This window comes from Coenobita brevimanus, chromosome 27, assembly GCF_032717465.1.
Source record: "Coenobita brevimanus isolate Jiangsu-jjx chromosome 27, ASM3271746v2, whole genome shotgun sequence".
Taxonomy (NCBI): Eukaryota; Metazoa; Arthropoda; class Malacostraca; order Decapoda; family Coenobitidae; genus Coenobita; species Coenobita brevimanus.
In genome coordinates, this window is record NC_136980.1 from 10051635 (window position 1) to 10068557 (window position 16923).

The following is a 16923-nucleotide window of genomic DNA, read 5'->3' on the forward strand; positions in this document are numbered from 1 at the left end:
AGTAAAAATTTTCCAAGGTCACCTTAGGTCATCACAGTCAATCATTCCACCAAGTTTGGCGGCTCAACCTTTAATCCTTCACGGAACATTAGGTGACATCCAGAATATCCGGAAAGTCCCAATTTTTGACCCCAGGCGTAATCAGAAAATAATCAACTTATAGAACCATGCTCCTTCTCGCACTGCGTCGCCTTAACGCTATATTGAAGGAAAATTTCAGCTCCTTAGCTTAAGCGGTTCTTGAGTTAGCGTGGCTGACTCACTTTTCTGTGTTCTTGATAAATCCAAGATCAGGCTGACGGATTGCCACCATATATGGCCAAAAGAAGTGGACAGCTGTCCTACTAGGTTGACCAAGTTTGAAGGCTTGAGGTCAAATAGCATTTGAAATATTGTGGTTCTAAAATAATAATAATAATAATAATTATTATTATTATTATTATTATTATTATCATACTGACAAGGATAATAAAACTTCCCACAGGCATGTTACAAGTTTTAATAATAATAATAATAATAATAATAATTACTTGAAAACTGCAAAATTGTCCAAGGACAATTTTAATAAAGAAAATCTTCCCACCACCATTGCCTACTAGAAGCCGAGCTATAACGGGTCCTTGGGGTCAAGATCACAGAGTTTGGGTATATCACCGTAGGTCATCACAGGATTATGTCCACCAAGTTTGGTGGCTCTAGCTTCAATCCTGCATGAAACGCTTCCTAGCTGAAACAGTTCTTGAGACAGCGTGGCTGACTCACTTTCCTGTGCTCCAGATAATATCAGGAGATCCAGTTGACGGACTGCCACCATAATTGGCCATAAGAAGCAAACAGCTGCCTGACTGAGCTGACCAAGCTTGAAGACTCTACGTCAAATAGCCTTTGAAATATCACAGTTTTAAATATGTAAGAATAAAAATAACATGGACAAGAATAATGTAACTTCCCACAGGAATGTGGGAAGTTATAACCAGAACACCGTAAACTTGTCCAAGGATAATTTTGATAAACAAAAACTTTCCACAGGAATGTGGGAAGTTTTAACCAGAACTCTGTAAAAATGTCTAAGGACAATTTTCATAAGGGAAAAATTTTCCACAGCCATTGCCTACTTGAAGCTGAGTTACAAAGGGATCTTGAGGTCAAGGTCACTGATTATTTGATTATGTGCACGGCACCTCAGGTCATCACAGTCTGTAAGTCCACCAAGTTTGGTGGCTCTAGGTTTAATCCTTCATGGAAAATTAGATGACATAGTGAATATCCTGAAGAGTCCCAATTTTTGACCCTAAGAGATCTCAGAGAATAATCAATCGATTGGAACCACACCTCTTTCCGCACTGCGTCCACCTTAAGGCTATATTGTGGTAAAATGTCAGTTTCACAGCTTAAACAGTTCTCGTAATATACTCCGGGTAATGGGATGTGAAAAAACTTTGCATTAAGCTTTCAGGATGCAGATATGCGACAAGAAATATTTTGACAGATATTTTGTCTGACACCACTTCATTATAAATTATGTGAATACTTTGCTGGGCCAGTAAATATAAAAGTAAAGCGTGTCACCAACCTCACCCTTTTAAATATAATCGTATCATGGACCGTAGGAATGCAGGCTAAGTTATTCCTACATCTCTTCACTTGCTCATTGGCCGACATTATATGAGAGAGAGAAAGGGAGACAGAGAGCCGAGCTGTCGGAGGTGGGTGTCGTGAGGGAATTTACTGGGTTCATTATGGTAAATAATTTCCTGTGAGAATTCTAGTCACTTACTGTAAAAAGAAAATGGTTACATATTGAAGTACCACACTAATTTTCTTAGTGCGGGCTATTATTACTATTTCATAAAACTATCTATCTATCTATCTATTGCCAGACGCCTCATTCCCGTTTGGGGTGGCCACAAACAAATCGCCTCCACGTCGCCCTGTCCCCCGCCATTTCACTGCCCTGCTCCCAACTCACACCCCCCCCCTCTCATATACCTCTCCACCCCATCCCTCCATCTCATCCTCGGCCTCCCCCTCCCTCTTCCCCCCTCCACCTCACTCACATACACTCTCTACGTCAGTCTCTCACCCTCCATCCTCTCCACATGGCCAAACGTGTAGTATAAATCAACTTTTATCAATGGCATAAAAGTATGCCGTGTTCTCTGAACCTTCCTGATCCCCTGAGCTCCTTCACCATCCTTCTTGTGTAATACAATATTCGCTCGAACACCTCTCTCTGCTTTCCTACATCACTGAAATCTGTTATCAGAGATTAGGAATCTTGCTGTTTTGCTTTTGATATTAAAGGTTCACGTTCTTCGTATATCTGTATAACTCTCATTAAGATTTCATAGACCAAATGAAACGGGGGGGGGAAGAGATGTGTGACGGAAGAGGTTCACAGACCACCAGCCGGAAAATGCGTTTTTGTTGGATAACACTATTTTCACCCATACTCTATCATGTGGCCTTGGATGAGAACACCTTCCACCACTGGAAGTGTGGTTGAAAGTCCTTCAAAAAAGTAGTGTACATCATCCTTATGCTACGCGCCATTCGCCCAGGACTGGCCGCGAAACATAAGGGTGCCTCGTGTATGCAGCTGTGGTGGTGGTACGGGAGCAGAGGAGCGCGTCTTGCCTGTGTGTACCGGTGTTGCATGCGGCCAGTGAGAATGTGGCTGGGTCGCAAGCCTTGCTTACTGAATGGCTGGTTGTATGTGGCGCTGTGTTTGGCGGGAGTTTCTGTCGCACCATTCTTCAGTCCTTACCGTTGTACTCTGTTCGTGGCATGCAAAAAGGAATTCTCGCTGTTTTACAGCATACCCGTTTGACCTTTTTTGGGGGGGCCATAGCACATTCATATTGTTTAATGGTACTTATCTTTGTTTTAATCAATGTTGTTTTTTGCTTAAGCAATCAGGTTTTGCCAGAAAACGGGTTGAAAGTTCAGCAAAATGAAAAAAAATTAGATATCAACTTCATTTATGACCAAATTATTATAATTATCGCAATGTACGCTCAAAAACCTTTCCTAGGAAAAAATGAACGTTCTATCATCAAAATTAAAAAGTTATGGTTGCGATATTATTGCTGAACTTTGAACCACTTTTCTGGCATCTTATGATTGGGCGTGGGAACACCGTATGTCGCGTGCCCCCTCAAGAATGCCCCATCCAGAATATGCCCGACCAAATGCTGCTAACCTATTGTTACATAGCCTATGATTTCATCATCCTTTGTGTAATTTTAATGCACAGTATGCTGCATGTTTGATCACGAGCATGTTCTGCCTCAGTCCCCCCCTTCTACCGTTATATTAGAGTAAGTCGTCATTTCTGTTGTTCAGAGCGGGATTGTCAACTCTTTGTCCCCATGGCTTCATTTGCGCGTCCTTCTTACAAGTTGTATCAAGCTCTGCTGGCCCCTATATAATGAGCTCAGTCTCTGCATCATTGCCACTTAGATCTGCTCCTCATTTTGTTCACATCTCTGTCCTCCCCTGTACAGTTATTATTATTGTGAGTGCTCAAGAAATCTCCAAACATCTAGCAGCTGTGTGTAATTTGAGTATAACTGTTGTTGCATTTTTTCTTGTACTGTGTTGCATAAGGTTAATTCTTAGGCCTAGTAAGGTTTTTGTAATTTATGTAAGGGTTCTTGTTGTCAGCCATCATTAATAATATTTTGTATCTGTAATAATTTATCTTGCATTAACGGAGCATTACCCAGTGTATTTTCATTTTATCAGGGCTGACTTAGGTAAATTTACTCTTGCTAATTTCATGTTAATAGAGGCTATTGCAGTTAACCATATATTTAACCTGTTTTTTGCCATTACATTATCCTTATGAGTCCTGAATGTTTTGTTGTTAGTTTGAGCATTAAACTTTAACTTGTAATTTTACCTAACTCTTTTGTTTTGAACCTGGAACTTTACGGGACAGTAGTGACTCTTAGTATTCTCACTTAATGTGTACATTATCTTTCTCTGTTCCGTAACACTATACTCTACACTATCCCAGCGTACCTGTTATTTTATTCTTGTTACCTGCAAGCGGAATAATTCAGCTTAGGAGAAGCTTCGAAATAGAGTAGTTTGATGTAGGCTTCATGAACTCAATGCTCTGGAAGCCTCTGGCCAGAAAATAAAGATAAAAGATAATGCTGAGTGAAACGTATATTATTCACCATGTGGTCAAGAATAATTGGAAATAAGCACTGCTGGTGATGCGAAGCATACAGTCAAACCGAGCAATGGAGAAAAACTAAAATAATTGTAATGACCGGTATCCTTAAAAATATTTAGAGAAAACGAACATTCCTGTAAGTCCATTTGTAAGGACAGAGATATATTAAATTTCTGAGGACTATAAGGTAACTTTTGGTAACGTTTAGACGTTCTCTCAGTGAAGATTTCATAGACCAGACGAAGGGGTGGGAGGGATAACAGGGACAGAAACCCCTCCAGAAAAATCTAATCGAATGTTAATAAAGTGTCAACCACCACTACCTTGTACAACTATGACGTATTTACTATTTCACTGTTGTTATCAATCCTGCATTGCAGGATGGTAGGCACCATTTTTGACACTGCATTCTACACCGTAGCGTTATACTCAGGCTGTGTGTGTGTGTGTGTGTGTGTGTGTGTGTTAACTCCTCATGGGCTACATGGTGGATCTGAATTAATCTTCCCAGGAAAGCTTGTCAGGTTTCTTGAAGAGTCTTCCACTAAATACAATTTTCCAATCATGGGGTTTAGGGAGGTCAGTCTTCCTATCCAAATTAAAATTTCTAAGGAATAATGAAAGAAGGGCAGATATGGCTTTGATATCGTAGTATAAATTGTACAATGGACTCATACGTAATGCGATATTTGGGGAGCGTGACTCCCCAGTGATTTGTGTGGGGTCAGCCCCCTCCCAAAAATAAAAATGATCCAGAGTAAAGGAAAGTGAGTAGATGGATTTCAAAGCAACTTCTCAGGTCAGTTTGGCTGGTTACTTCATAATGTCTTCCACTATATATATATATATATATATATATATATATATATATATATATATATATATATATATTCACCATTATTTTTAGGGGATTAGGTCCCTTCCCAAACTTATGAAGGACTCAAAATACGGGAAGGAAGGCAGACATGATTTTGATATCTTAGTACATGTTGTACAATGGACTCTCATCCGTAATGTGGTATCTGGGGAGGGTGACCCTTGAAGGGTTGGCCCCACTCAAAAATAGAAACGATAAGAAAAGGGGAAAGTTTTTGAATGGAACTTTCCAGGTGAGTTCGTCTGGTTACAATGAAGGTTTTCCACTATATAATTTTTCAACCCTGACTTTTAAGGTCCAAGGGCAGGATCCCACTGCTTCCTGGCACGTCCCCAGGTGGCAGACAGGGGAAGGCCTTGCAGATATACGACGTACCATCTAAGACGGTGTGGACCAGGAGACAACCTATAGATATACAGGGCTCCACCGAATATACTAAATAAAGTGGCACAGAAAATTAAGTCTCACCAAAACTATGTGGCAGGGAGGTGAGATTATTTTCCACAATCTCCCCAGCCAAACATGAATTCTACTGCAAATAATTTGTCGAGCGTTCCTGTTGGATCATTGTCTACTAAAGGTCCAACCGCACTGCCTCCTGTGCTTACAGGTAGTGTACCAGTGAAAATGAGTAGGCACTCTCTCAGCAAACGGGGTGTTTCTGAAAAGCCTAGTATTCCGGTAGATGTCACCACCATTGGGACGAACACATTTCCCGCTCTGTTTAAAAAGTATATTTTTCTTTGTTAATTATCTACTGATGTGTGAAACTGTGAATCATGGTAATGTCATATACCGTAATATAAATAATACAAATAGAACACGTATATATAACTCAGCGTGAATCGTTTCTATTTATCATAAACGGAAATTATAATATCATTGATGGCATAAGCTGGCAACCCGCCATTTCAGTGGTCCTACATTATTTAATTTCTGCTACATTTAGTGTAAGTTAGGTTCTTAATACATAGTTTGTTCAGACTGTAAATTACGCCTAGTGGGTATCTTGACTCATTCAGTCTCTATGTGGGCAGAAATTTAATGTTGAGTAAATACTGGGACTCAACATTTTGCTCACTCCCTTCACGCATGCGCACAAGACAGTCCAGTGTTTAAGTTTTTTTGCACGAGGACTAATGCTTAAAATAATACAGTTTAAACTACTTGTGGTCTGGTTAGGTTCCTGTAGATAAAGACAACGCCACGGCCTTCTCAAAACGTGGCAACACGGGTCTTGTGATGTGCATGCGTGAAGGGAGTGAGCAAAATGTTGAGTCCCAGTATATACTCAACATTAAATTTCTGCCCACGTAGAGATTGAATGAGTCAAGATACCCACTAGGCATAATTTACTGTCTGAACAAATTATGTATTAAGAATCTAACTTGCACTAAATGTAGCAGAAATTAAGTAATATAGGGCCACTGAAATGGCGGGTTGCCATCAATGATATATTTAATTGCCATTTATGATAAATAGAAACAATTCAAGCTGCGTTATATATACGTGTTCTATTTGTATTATTTATATTACGGTATAGGATATTACCATGATTCACAGTTTCACACATCAGTGTAGATATTTAACAAAGAAAAATATGCTTTTTAAACAGCGCTGGGAATGTGTTCGTCCCAGTGGTGGTGACATCTACCGGAATACTAGTTTTGAAAGCACCCATTAGAGACTGGGGTCTTAACCCTAGAAAGGAAACCCTGTGTTTCAGTAACGTTAACGGAAACCCCGGGAGAATTTCTCCCGGTTTTGAAAAATTAAAAAAAAATACTTATGTACAAAATTATTTCATTTTGAAGATATACAAAGAAAATAGAGCTCTTCCTCTTTCATTTAACCTACTTTAAATCTAGTTTGTACCTTAAATTATTAATGATATCTAAATTTTAAAAAAGTAACTAAAAAGTGGAATTTTGGTATATGACTCTACACAAATATTCATAAAAAAAAAAACTACTGGCCCGATTGACTTCTCTGGCGGTGTGAGCAGTCTTTGGTCGTGCGAGCATACCCTGGCTGGGTCCCACCCCTCTACCTCAGCTACAAACTGTATGGGAGACACATGAAAAAGGGGTACTTTTTCAGTAGGCAAATAATGGTTATTTTTGTTTTTTATTTTTTTTCCACACTTTTACTATGGCAAACTATGCTTGAAATGACACCAAAACATCACTGAAACATTACTGGGCAGCACTGCCCAGTGACGGTATGTCACAGACAGTGGTGATCAAGGTGTGCAGGGAGCGGGGCAGGGAAGGTGAACGCAGCCGTGACTGTGCCCAGGGAGTGATTAGTGCCTTCCCCACTTTCAGCATGAAGTTCTTGCGGTTCACACCACATTCTTGCTGTGTATGATGAAGGAGTTGACATTGGCAGCACAACACACGTTAACGGAAACTCTTGGAGAAATTCTCCTGAAATGCGATTTATGGACAAAACCCAGTGAGCGAGCCGGACCGCACACCCATCCTCGACCGAGACAGACAATGGCCTGAAGGTACTGGGCGTACCGGGCCGGACCCACGCTTCTGCATGGGTGATCATGTGATCGTCTCGTGCGCCCGGAGGAAATTCTCCCGGGGTTTCCTTTCTAGGGTTAAACAAACTGAAATGCATGAAGATCTTTACAGACAATGTAAGAAGCCTCACAGAAGATTATAAGCTTGATAACTTAGTGACAACTGGAAAACATTTGTTGGGAAATTGTTAAGGTGACCAGATTGATTGGAGTTAAAAGCGGGATGCGCGCATGCCTGTGTGTGTATTTACCTATTTGTATTTACCTATTTGTAGTATACAGGAATTGAGCAATGCTCGTGTTGTCCTGTCTCCATATCCACATTTATCAAGTCTACCTTTACACACATGAATGTTTTTCTCATGCACCACCTCTTTGTCTGAGTCGTTCTAAATATTTAAGAATATACCTAATTGTGATATACACGGAATGTACTATGCTCGTGGGTTTCCGTCGCTGTTTCTCAATAAGTCGAATTTAACTTTAAACTCGTTTAAGTTTTTAGACTGGACGATCTCTTTGTCCAGGCTATTCCATAAGTCTATACTTCTGTAAGGAAAGCTATATTTCTTGATATCCTTCAAGCAGCTTGACTTTTTCAATTTCATTCCATGTCCTCTTGTTGCTCTCTTATCCCATACAAACAGATCTTCTTTGTCAATTTTATCTACTCTCACCATGGTCCTGAACACCGCAATCATGTCTCCCCTCTTTCTCCTTTCCTCTAACGAAGGCAAATCCAGTTTTTCCAGCCTCTCTCTGTATGACAGGTCTGTCAGACTGGGGACCATCTTGGTTGCTGTTCTTTGTATTCTCTCAATCTTGTTTATATCTTTCTTTTTGTGTGGGGACCACACTACCGCTGCATATTCTAACCTGGGGCGGATCATGGCCACTATCAATTTTTTCATCATTTCCTCATCCATATAATGAAATGCTACTCTTATGTTAGTCAAGAGCTTATAAGTCTCTCCAACTATCTTGTTAATATGCTTTTCTGGTGACAAATTATCTTGGACCAGCACTCCCAAATCTTTCTCTTCTCTCCTTTTTGTGATTAATTCATTACCCAAAAAATAATTCAGTGATGGTCTCCTGGCACTTTTACCCATTTCCAATATTTTACATTTCTTTACATTAAATTTCATTTCCCACGTCCGGCTCCAATTGTGTATCCTATCCAAATCCTCCTGCAGTATTTTACAATCCTCCTCAACCTCTATCTTCCTCAAGATCTTTACATCATCAGCAAACAGACTCGCATAACTGTTCACTCCATCTACCATATCATTTACGTAAATCAGGAACATTACTGGCGCCAACACTGAGCCTTGAGGGACTCCACTTGTTACTTCCCTCCATCCAGACATCTTTTCCTTTATTACTGTCCTCATTTGTCTGTCTCTCAAAAAGTCTCTCATCCATTCCAGAAGTTTCCCCTTTAGTCCTCCTATATATTCTAGTTTCCACATTAGTCTCTTATGAGGTACCTTGTCAAAGGCCTTCTCTAAGTCTAAGTACACACAATCCACCCAACCATCTCTCTCCTGTACCACATCAATCGCTCTTGAGTAAAAGCTCAACAAGTTTGAAACACATGACCTTCCACTTCTGAATCCAAACTGACATTCAGCCAAAATATTCATCTCTTCCAGATATTTTATCCATCTGTCTTTCAGGATTCTCTCACACAATTTTGCGACCATGCTGGTTAGAGACACTGGTCTATAATTCAGGGGTTCTTCCCTGTTTCCTCCCTTGTAAATTGGTACCACATTTGCCCTCTTCCATTCTTTTGGCACTTTCCCCTCTTCCAGTGAGCATACAATTAAGCTGTGAATTTTATCCGCCAGTTATTCTCTGCATTCCTTCAGTACCCAATTAGAAATTCCATCAGGTCCTGGGGCTTTCCTTACATCTTGAGTTTCCAGTAATTTATACACTTCCTGCACCTCCACTTTTATATCTTTCATCACCGGAACATTTCTAATCACTCCCTCCCCTTCCACAAGCTCCTTTTCTTTAGTGAAAACTGACTGGAAACGTTTGTTCATTATTTCTGCTTGCATTGCCGCATCCTTAAAGACCTCTCCATCTACTTTCAGCTTGGTGATTCCTTCCTTTTGTTTCAGTTTGCCATTAACAAATCTATAAAACAGTTTGGGTTCATCCTTGCATTTGTCAATTATACCTTTTTCATAATTCCTTTCTTCTTCCCTACGTATTCTTGTGTATTCGTTTCTTGTTCTTTTATATTCTTCCTTTGTTCTGTCGTTACCTCTCTTTCTCCAATTGTTCCACGCCTTATCTCTCTTTTTTTTGGCTATCATACACCTTCTATTAAACCACTCCTTTTTCCTGTTTTCTTTCCCTCTTACTCTTGGTACAAATTTTTCCACTCCCAAATTATAGAGGTCTAGAAAGATATTCCACTTCCTCTGTATCTCTCTTGTTTCTCTGAATTTTCTCCAATCCGCATTTTCAAAAAAGTTTCTCAATCCTGTAAAATTTGCTTTGCCAAAGTTGTATCTTCCCTGTCTATGAAGCTCGTCTCTTGGCTCAACGTTTCCTATTAACATCTGGAACTCAATGACCACGTGATCACTTTTTCCCAAAGGACAGAGATATTCCAATGATTCTGTTACATCGGGTTCTTTGGTGAACAGTAAATCTAACCTTGCTGGTGTGTCCTCACCTCGAAACCGTGTCTCTTCTTTGACCCACTGCGTCATCACATTATTCATTATAATATTTAATAACATAGTACCCCACGAATCCTCGCCGCCTCCCGAGTACCATTCCTCCCAGTTCACCTCTTTACAATTAAAGTCACCCACCAAAATTATATTATTGCTTTTCTCAATTATTTTTTGCAAGTAGCTAGCCATATTTGACAACATCTCATGGTATTCGTCATCCTTCCATGCTCTCGTCTTTGGGGGAACATACACTACCGCCATATCTCTCTTAACATTCTCTCCAGTTTCTAATTTCATATATATCACTTCAGCCCTGCCTTCTCCCATTTCCACAGTATCTACATTTATGTTGTTCTTCACTGCTATCATCACTCCTCCTCCCTTTTTTTCTTTTCTGTCTTTTCTCCACAGTTTGTATTTACCATCTCCCAAATGAACATCAATATCTTCTCTTAATTTGGTCTCTACAAAGCACATGACATCAGGTTCATGGTCTCTCAAGAAATCATTAATTTCGATCCTTGTCGATATGAAACCATCAACATTATATATCACCTTCAAATTATTTTTGACATTATTAATACCCTCTTCTCTCCTACTCTCTGTCCGTACCACTTCCTCAACTTCTGATCTTTCACAACCATCCCCCCTAGTTTCCTTCGCTTCTATTTCCTTAAATACCATTTCCTTACTTTCATATCCAATACTCTCCAAAAAAAAGTATTACGTTCTTCCTCTGTCCTTTTATCATTTTTTCCTTTACTTCTTCCTTTAATGATTTTAAAACTTCTCTTTCTTCTTCATTCAGATCTTTTCTTATTATAATATTTTCCATCCCCGCCTCTTTGCTTAATTTCCAGGTCACTTTAAGTATCTCATTTATTACACTTTCTGATGTAAACTTGACTCTCATTGGTCTTGTTTCCCCTTTCTTATAAGGCCCTATCCTCCTTACTTCCTCAATTTCTTTTACCCACTTGTCTCCTTCGGGGTCAATCTTGCCTAATATTCCTCTCACCATGTTCGTGTCTCTCTCGAGTCTTGCAAACCTAACCTTTTCTTCCTCTTCCCTGTTTCCAAATACTACCACACATCTGTTCCTTTCTACAGTTTCTCTCACTATTTTCTCTTTTTTCTTCAGTATTTTCACTACATTTTCTTCCATTTCTTTCTTGTTCATTTCCCTTTCTTCCTGGATGATCTCTCTTAAGCTGACCACTTCTTTCTGTTCTTCTTCTACGTGTGCCCACTTTGCCTTGTGTTCTTCTAGTACATTACTCACCTTCTCCGTTTTATTAGTACTCTCTTCAAGTTTCCTCCTCAGTTCAACATTTTCCCTCTTCAAATTCTTAATCTCTTCATTGGCTGTTTCGTTGGACTGGATTAGACTCTGTATGGTGGTTTCCGTATTTCCTGACACATCCTTTATCACTAGATTCTCTACTTTTTTTTCGAGTTCACTAATCCTCATAATTAATGTTTTCACCAGGTCCATGACATTAGTATTAGCATCAAATCCTTGAAATTCCATTCCCTCATTGTTTACATTTTCGGCTATCTTTAACGTACCGGTAAAGTACCTAAACAGCTGTTACCGAATAAGCCACAAACATTCATGCATACTATTGCCAACAAATCTTTACATTTTTGGTAGTCTACCAACTTTCATTATTTTAAATTTAAAGAAAGACCCTAGGAGACAGGACAGACAAAATTCCTGGAACTACTCAAGGTTAGGAGCGATGCCTGGGACGACCTCTCTCTCCGGCGGTTCGTGTGTGTGTGTGTGTGTGTGTGTCTATATATATAGATAGATAGATAGATAGATAGATAGGTAGACAGATAGATAGATATAGGTAGATAGATATAGATAGATAGATAGACAGATAGATATTGATAATGTGACAGCGACCGCTGCTGCGCTACACCTCAACCTGAGGCTGCTAATCAAACACTAACATCTACGAACTCCGAACATACCGTACGGTACAGTGAATGGGTCGACCAAAGTTACCAGCTAGTGAGCATTACAGATTTCATATTAATAATTCGGTATTTCATTTGGTTAGGATTATGCATAATTTTTCTAATTCATCCTAATTTCATAAAAGAAGGTCATGTTATATCTAATGCAATAGTAAGTTTCTAAAAGCGGGACAATTATGAAAATTTGCTAAAAAAGCGGGACATTCTAGTCACAATTAAAAAAGCGGGACGGACGTCCAAAAAGAGGGGCTGTCCCGCCTAAAAGCGGGACTCTGGTCACCTTAGATATTGTAGGTCTGAGTGAGACCCACAGAAAAGAAGTAATCCAGCTCGAGGACAGCAACCACCTATTTTACCAAAGAAGGCAAAATGAAACAGTTAGTAGTTTAGGATTTCTAATTAACAGAAATCTTGCAGGCAACATAGATAAATTCAGCAATGTTTCTGACAGAGTAGCATGGATTGTACTTAGACCATGCAAAAAATACACCCTGAAAGTAATACAAGTATATGCACCGAGTTCTCAAAGCTCAGGTGACGAAATAGAAACCTTCTATGACGACATCTTCCAGATTAAGGATGAAGAAAAGATCACATATACTGTACTCATGGGAGACTTCAGTGTAAAAGTTGGCAAATCAAAAATGGAGAAGCATATATGGGAAAATTTGGAGTTGGAGAAAGGAATGAAAGGGGAGAAATGGTGGTAAATTTGCTGAAATGTATAACATGAGAATATTGAACACATTCTTTCACAAAAGAATAGGGAAAAAATGGACCTGGAGAAGTCCAGATCGAAAACAAAGAATGAAATCGACTTCATTATGGCAGATAAGAATAACACGATCACAAATGTCACAGTTATCAACAAAGTAAATATAGGAAGTGATCATAGAATAGTGGGTTGCACAGCCAGATTCAATTTCAGAATGAAAGATTATTAAAAATAAAAATATATACTCTATAAAAGTAAACGAAAACAAAGCAGCCTTTCTGTTGGAAATAACGAACACAATTCAGACTCTAAGTAATGCTGAATGTGACACTGATGAATTAAATGACAGACTAACGATAATGCTACGAGAATCTGCGGAGGTAATAGGGAAAGCTAATACAACCAAAGCCATGAAGTATTCAGGAAAGACACTCGAGCTCATGAAAAAAAGAAAGGAAGTGAAAGTAAAAACAAAGAAAGATGAAATAAAAAGAGTGGAATTAAATAAGCTTATCAACAGGAGACAAAGAGAAGAAAAAAGAAGCATGGATCAGATCAAAGAAACCATCAAAAAAGAAAAAAAGTCTGAAACAGGTCCAAAGGAAAATGTCACTAGGAAAGCAACAAATTATATCACTGAAAGACAAAAAAGGTGAAGTCATTAAATGCAGAGATAAGATGGTGAAGAGAGTTGAAGAAGTTTACAAAGAACTGTATGCATCAAAGACAGTAGTACTCATAGCCAACTTTTCAGTTGACACAAGTGAAATACCTGAGGTAACCAGACGAGACAACATTTCTCTTTAAAATATGAGAAGAGGGAAGGCTCCGGGAGAAGATGGAATAGTAGCAGATTTACTGTTGGATGCAGGAGTAGAAGTACAAGTTCGCTTACTTATTTACTCAATGTATAAAATGAAGAAAATTCCCAAAACATGGTGTAATGCACCAGCTATTTTACTTTAAAAAAAAGACTACTCAAAAGATCTTAGTAACTATCAACCCATTAGCTTATTATTAGTTATTTACAACCTTTTCACTAAGCCCTTACGAACAGAATAACAACAAATTTGGAGGGAATCCAACTTCGTGAAAAGGCAAGATTCCGAAGCGGCTATTCACCTACTGATCACTATACACAATGACTCAGCCAATTGAGAAGACTACAGAATATAATTAACCAATGTGCTTCGGTTTGGTTAATTACGAAAAGGCTTTTGATTCAGTGGAGCACATAGCAGTTATAAATTCTTTGCGAGAACAAGGAGTGAATGAGAACATTGTAAAACTGCTCGAAAACATATAAAAAAGGAACTGCTACAGTTAAATTACATAAAGACTGGGAAAAAATTAATATTGAGAAGGGCGTGCGACAGGGAGAAACAATTTCACCAAAATTATTTACAGCATGCCTAGAAAGTATTTTCAGAAAGCTGGACTGGGAAAACAAAGGAGTAAACATAGATGGAGAAAAGCTAATCTATTTAAGATTTGCAGATGACATTGTCCTAATCTCAGAAACAGGAGAGACATTGCAAGAAATGTTAAGTGACCTGAACAGAGAAAGTTTCAAAGTAGGGCTAAAGATGAACTAATGTTTAATCCATAAACACCAGAGAGTGTAATCAGAATAAGCGAAGAAATTCTTGAAGAAGTTAAGGAGTACAGTTACTTGGGGCAAATACTAAACTTATAGAAAGATAATGATAGCGAAATAAAAAGACACATTATAACTGGATGGAAAGCTTTCGATAAACACAGAGACGTTATGAAAAGTAGATGGCTAGTATGTATGAAACAAAAAGTATATAACGAGTGTATAATTCCACCTATGATGTACAGTTGTGAGACCTGGAAACTATCAAAATTGATGGAAAATAAACTAATCTGTTTTCAGAAAGCAATGGAAAGATCAGTGTTGGGAATATCTTTAAGAGACGGGAAAAACTTAACTTGGGTGAGAGAGCAGATTAAAGTCAAAGACATTATAGAAGTTATAAAAGAACAGGAATGGAGGTGGACAAGCCATGTAGCATGAAAAAGGGAAACCGATGGAGCAAGAGACTGACTGGCTGGACACCAAGAGATTGTCAGCATAGCAGAAAAAGGCCAGACAGGAGGTTCAGAGATGAGATACAGAAATTTGCAGGGAAATCGTGGCAAAGATTAGCTCAGTCAAGGAGTTCGTGGAGAAGGCTGGGGGAGGCCTTTGTTCAGCAGAGTACCTGTAATGGCTGATGATGATGATGATGATGATGACTTTTAAGCCGGTCAGCCATCTCTCATCTAATTAAAAATTCCTATAAATAGTGAAAGGAGGGCAGATACGGTTCTGATATCTTAGTACGTGTTGTGCAATGGACTCTCATCCATAATGCGATACTGGTGAGCCCCCAAAATAGAAACGATCAGAAACAGGGAAAAGTGAGCACAAGGATTTCAGTGAAATCAGCATACGTATCACAGGATTAGGTAGGCAGTATAATTGTTTGCTCTGAATGCACAAGCAGAAGCTGCACGTCGACATTTGGAAAGTATGATCCCCCCTCCTATGATCCTTGGGGAAGTAAGGGTTCAGTCCCATACAAAAAAATAAATAAATAAATAAATAAAATAAATAATAATAATAATAATAATAATTCCCAGGTCCGTTCATGTGGTTACCCCGAAGGTTTTCCATTATATACAATTTTCCAGCCATTATTTTTGGGGTGGTCAGCCCACTCACCAAACTTAAAATTCTCAGAAACAGTGAAAGGAGGACAGATATGTCTTTGATATCTTAGTACATGTTATACACTGGACTCCCATACTTAATGTAACATAAAAATAATAAAAATTATCAGAAACAGGCGAAAGAAAAGGAAGAAACTGCACATCTACTTTATTTAAAGACGGCATAATTCGGCTTCGGAAGGACTTCAAAATATAACCAGATCTATCTATCTATCTATTGCCAGATGCCTCAATCCCGTTCGAGGTGGCCACAAACAAATCGCCTCCACGTCGCCCTGTCCCCCGCCATTTCACTGCCCCGCTTCCAACTCACACCCCCCTTTCTCAAATACCTCTCCACCCCATCCCTCCATCTCATCCTCGGTCTCCCCCTCCCTCTTCCCCCCTCCACCTCACTCACATACACTCTCTTCGTCAGTCTTTCACCCTCCATCCTCTCCACATGGCCAAACCACCTCAGTGTGTTCCTCCTAACGCTTCCTATCACATCCACATCCACACCACAACGCTCCTTTATATTCTCATTTGTCAGTCTGTCTCTCCGTGTGACTCCACAGGCTCCTCTTAAATAACTCATTTCCACTGCTCTCACTCTTGACTTGTGTTCTTCCAGCAACAACCAGATAATCCTGATAAATAGAAAAAAAAGGTAAACTAGGTATTCAACACAATGAAAACAAAAAATGGAATCATGCATTGATGTTGGGACAAAACACACGTAAGCCTCTTTTAGCAGCAGAGAGGGGGAAATTTATTGTAATAACTGATTACCACTAATGTCGTAATAGAAAGCTGAGGAATCGTGGAGAAAGTCATAAGAAAATAGACACGACTGACAGCTGAAAAGCAACTTTTTGTATCCTATCGGCTTTAGAATACCTCTCTCCCCGTCTCGTCAACTCTGGAGGCCCTCTTGTACAGCACCTTCTCACTTCCCATATGTATCAACTTAGTGTTTCTATAATTCTGACTTTGGTCTTTCAAATATACTTTCAGTTATATATATATATATATATATATATATATATATATATATATATATATATATATATATATATATATATATATATATATATACTGTATATATTAAATGTAACTGTGGAGCCCCACTTTATAGCCGGGGGCCTTCGGGAGCTCTCGCCCTTAGGGCTACCACCCTGTCTAGCACCTGGTCATTGCTGGTGACTACCA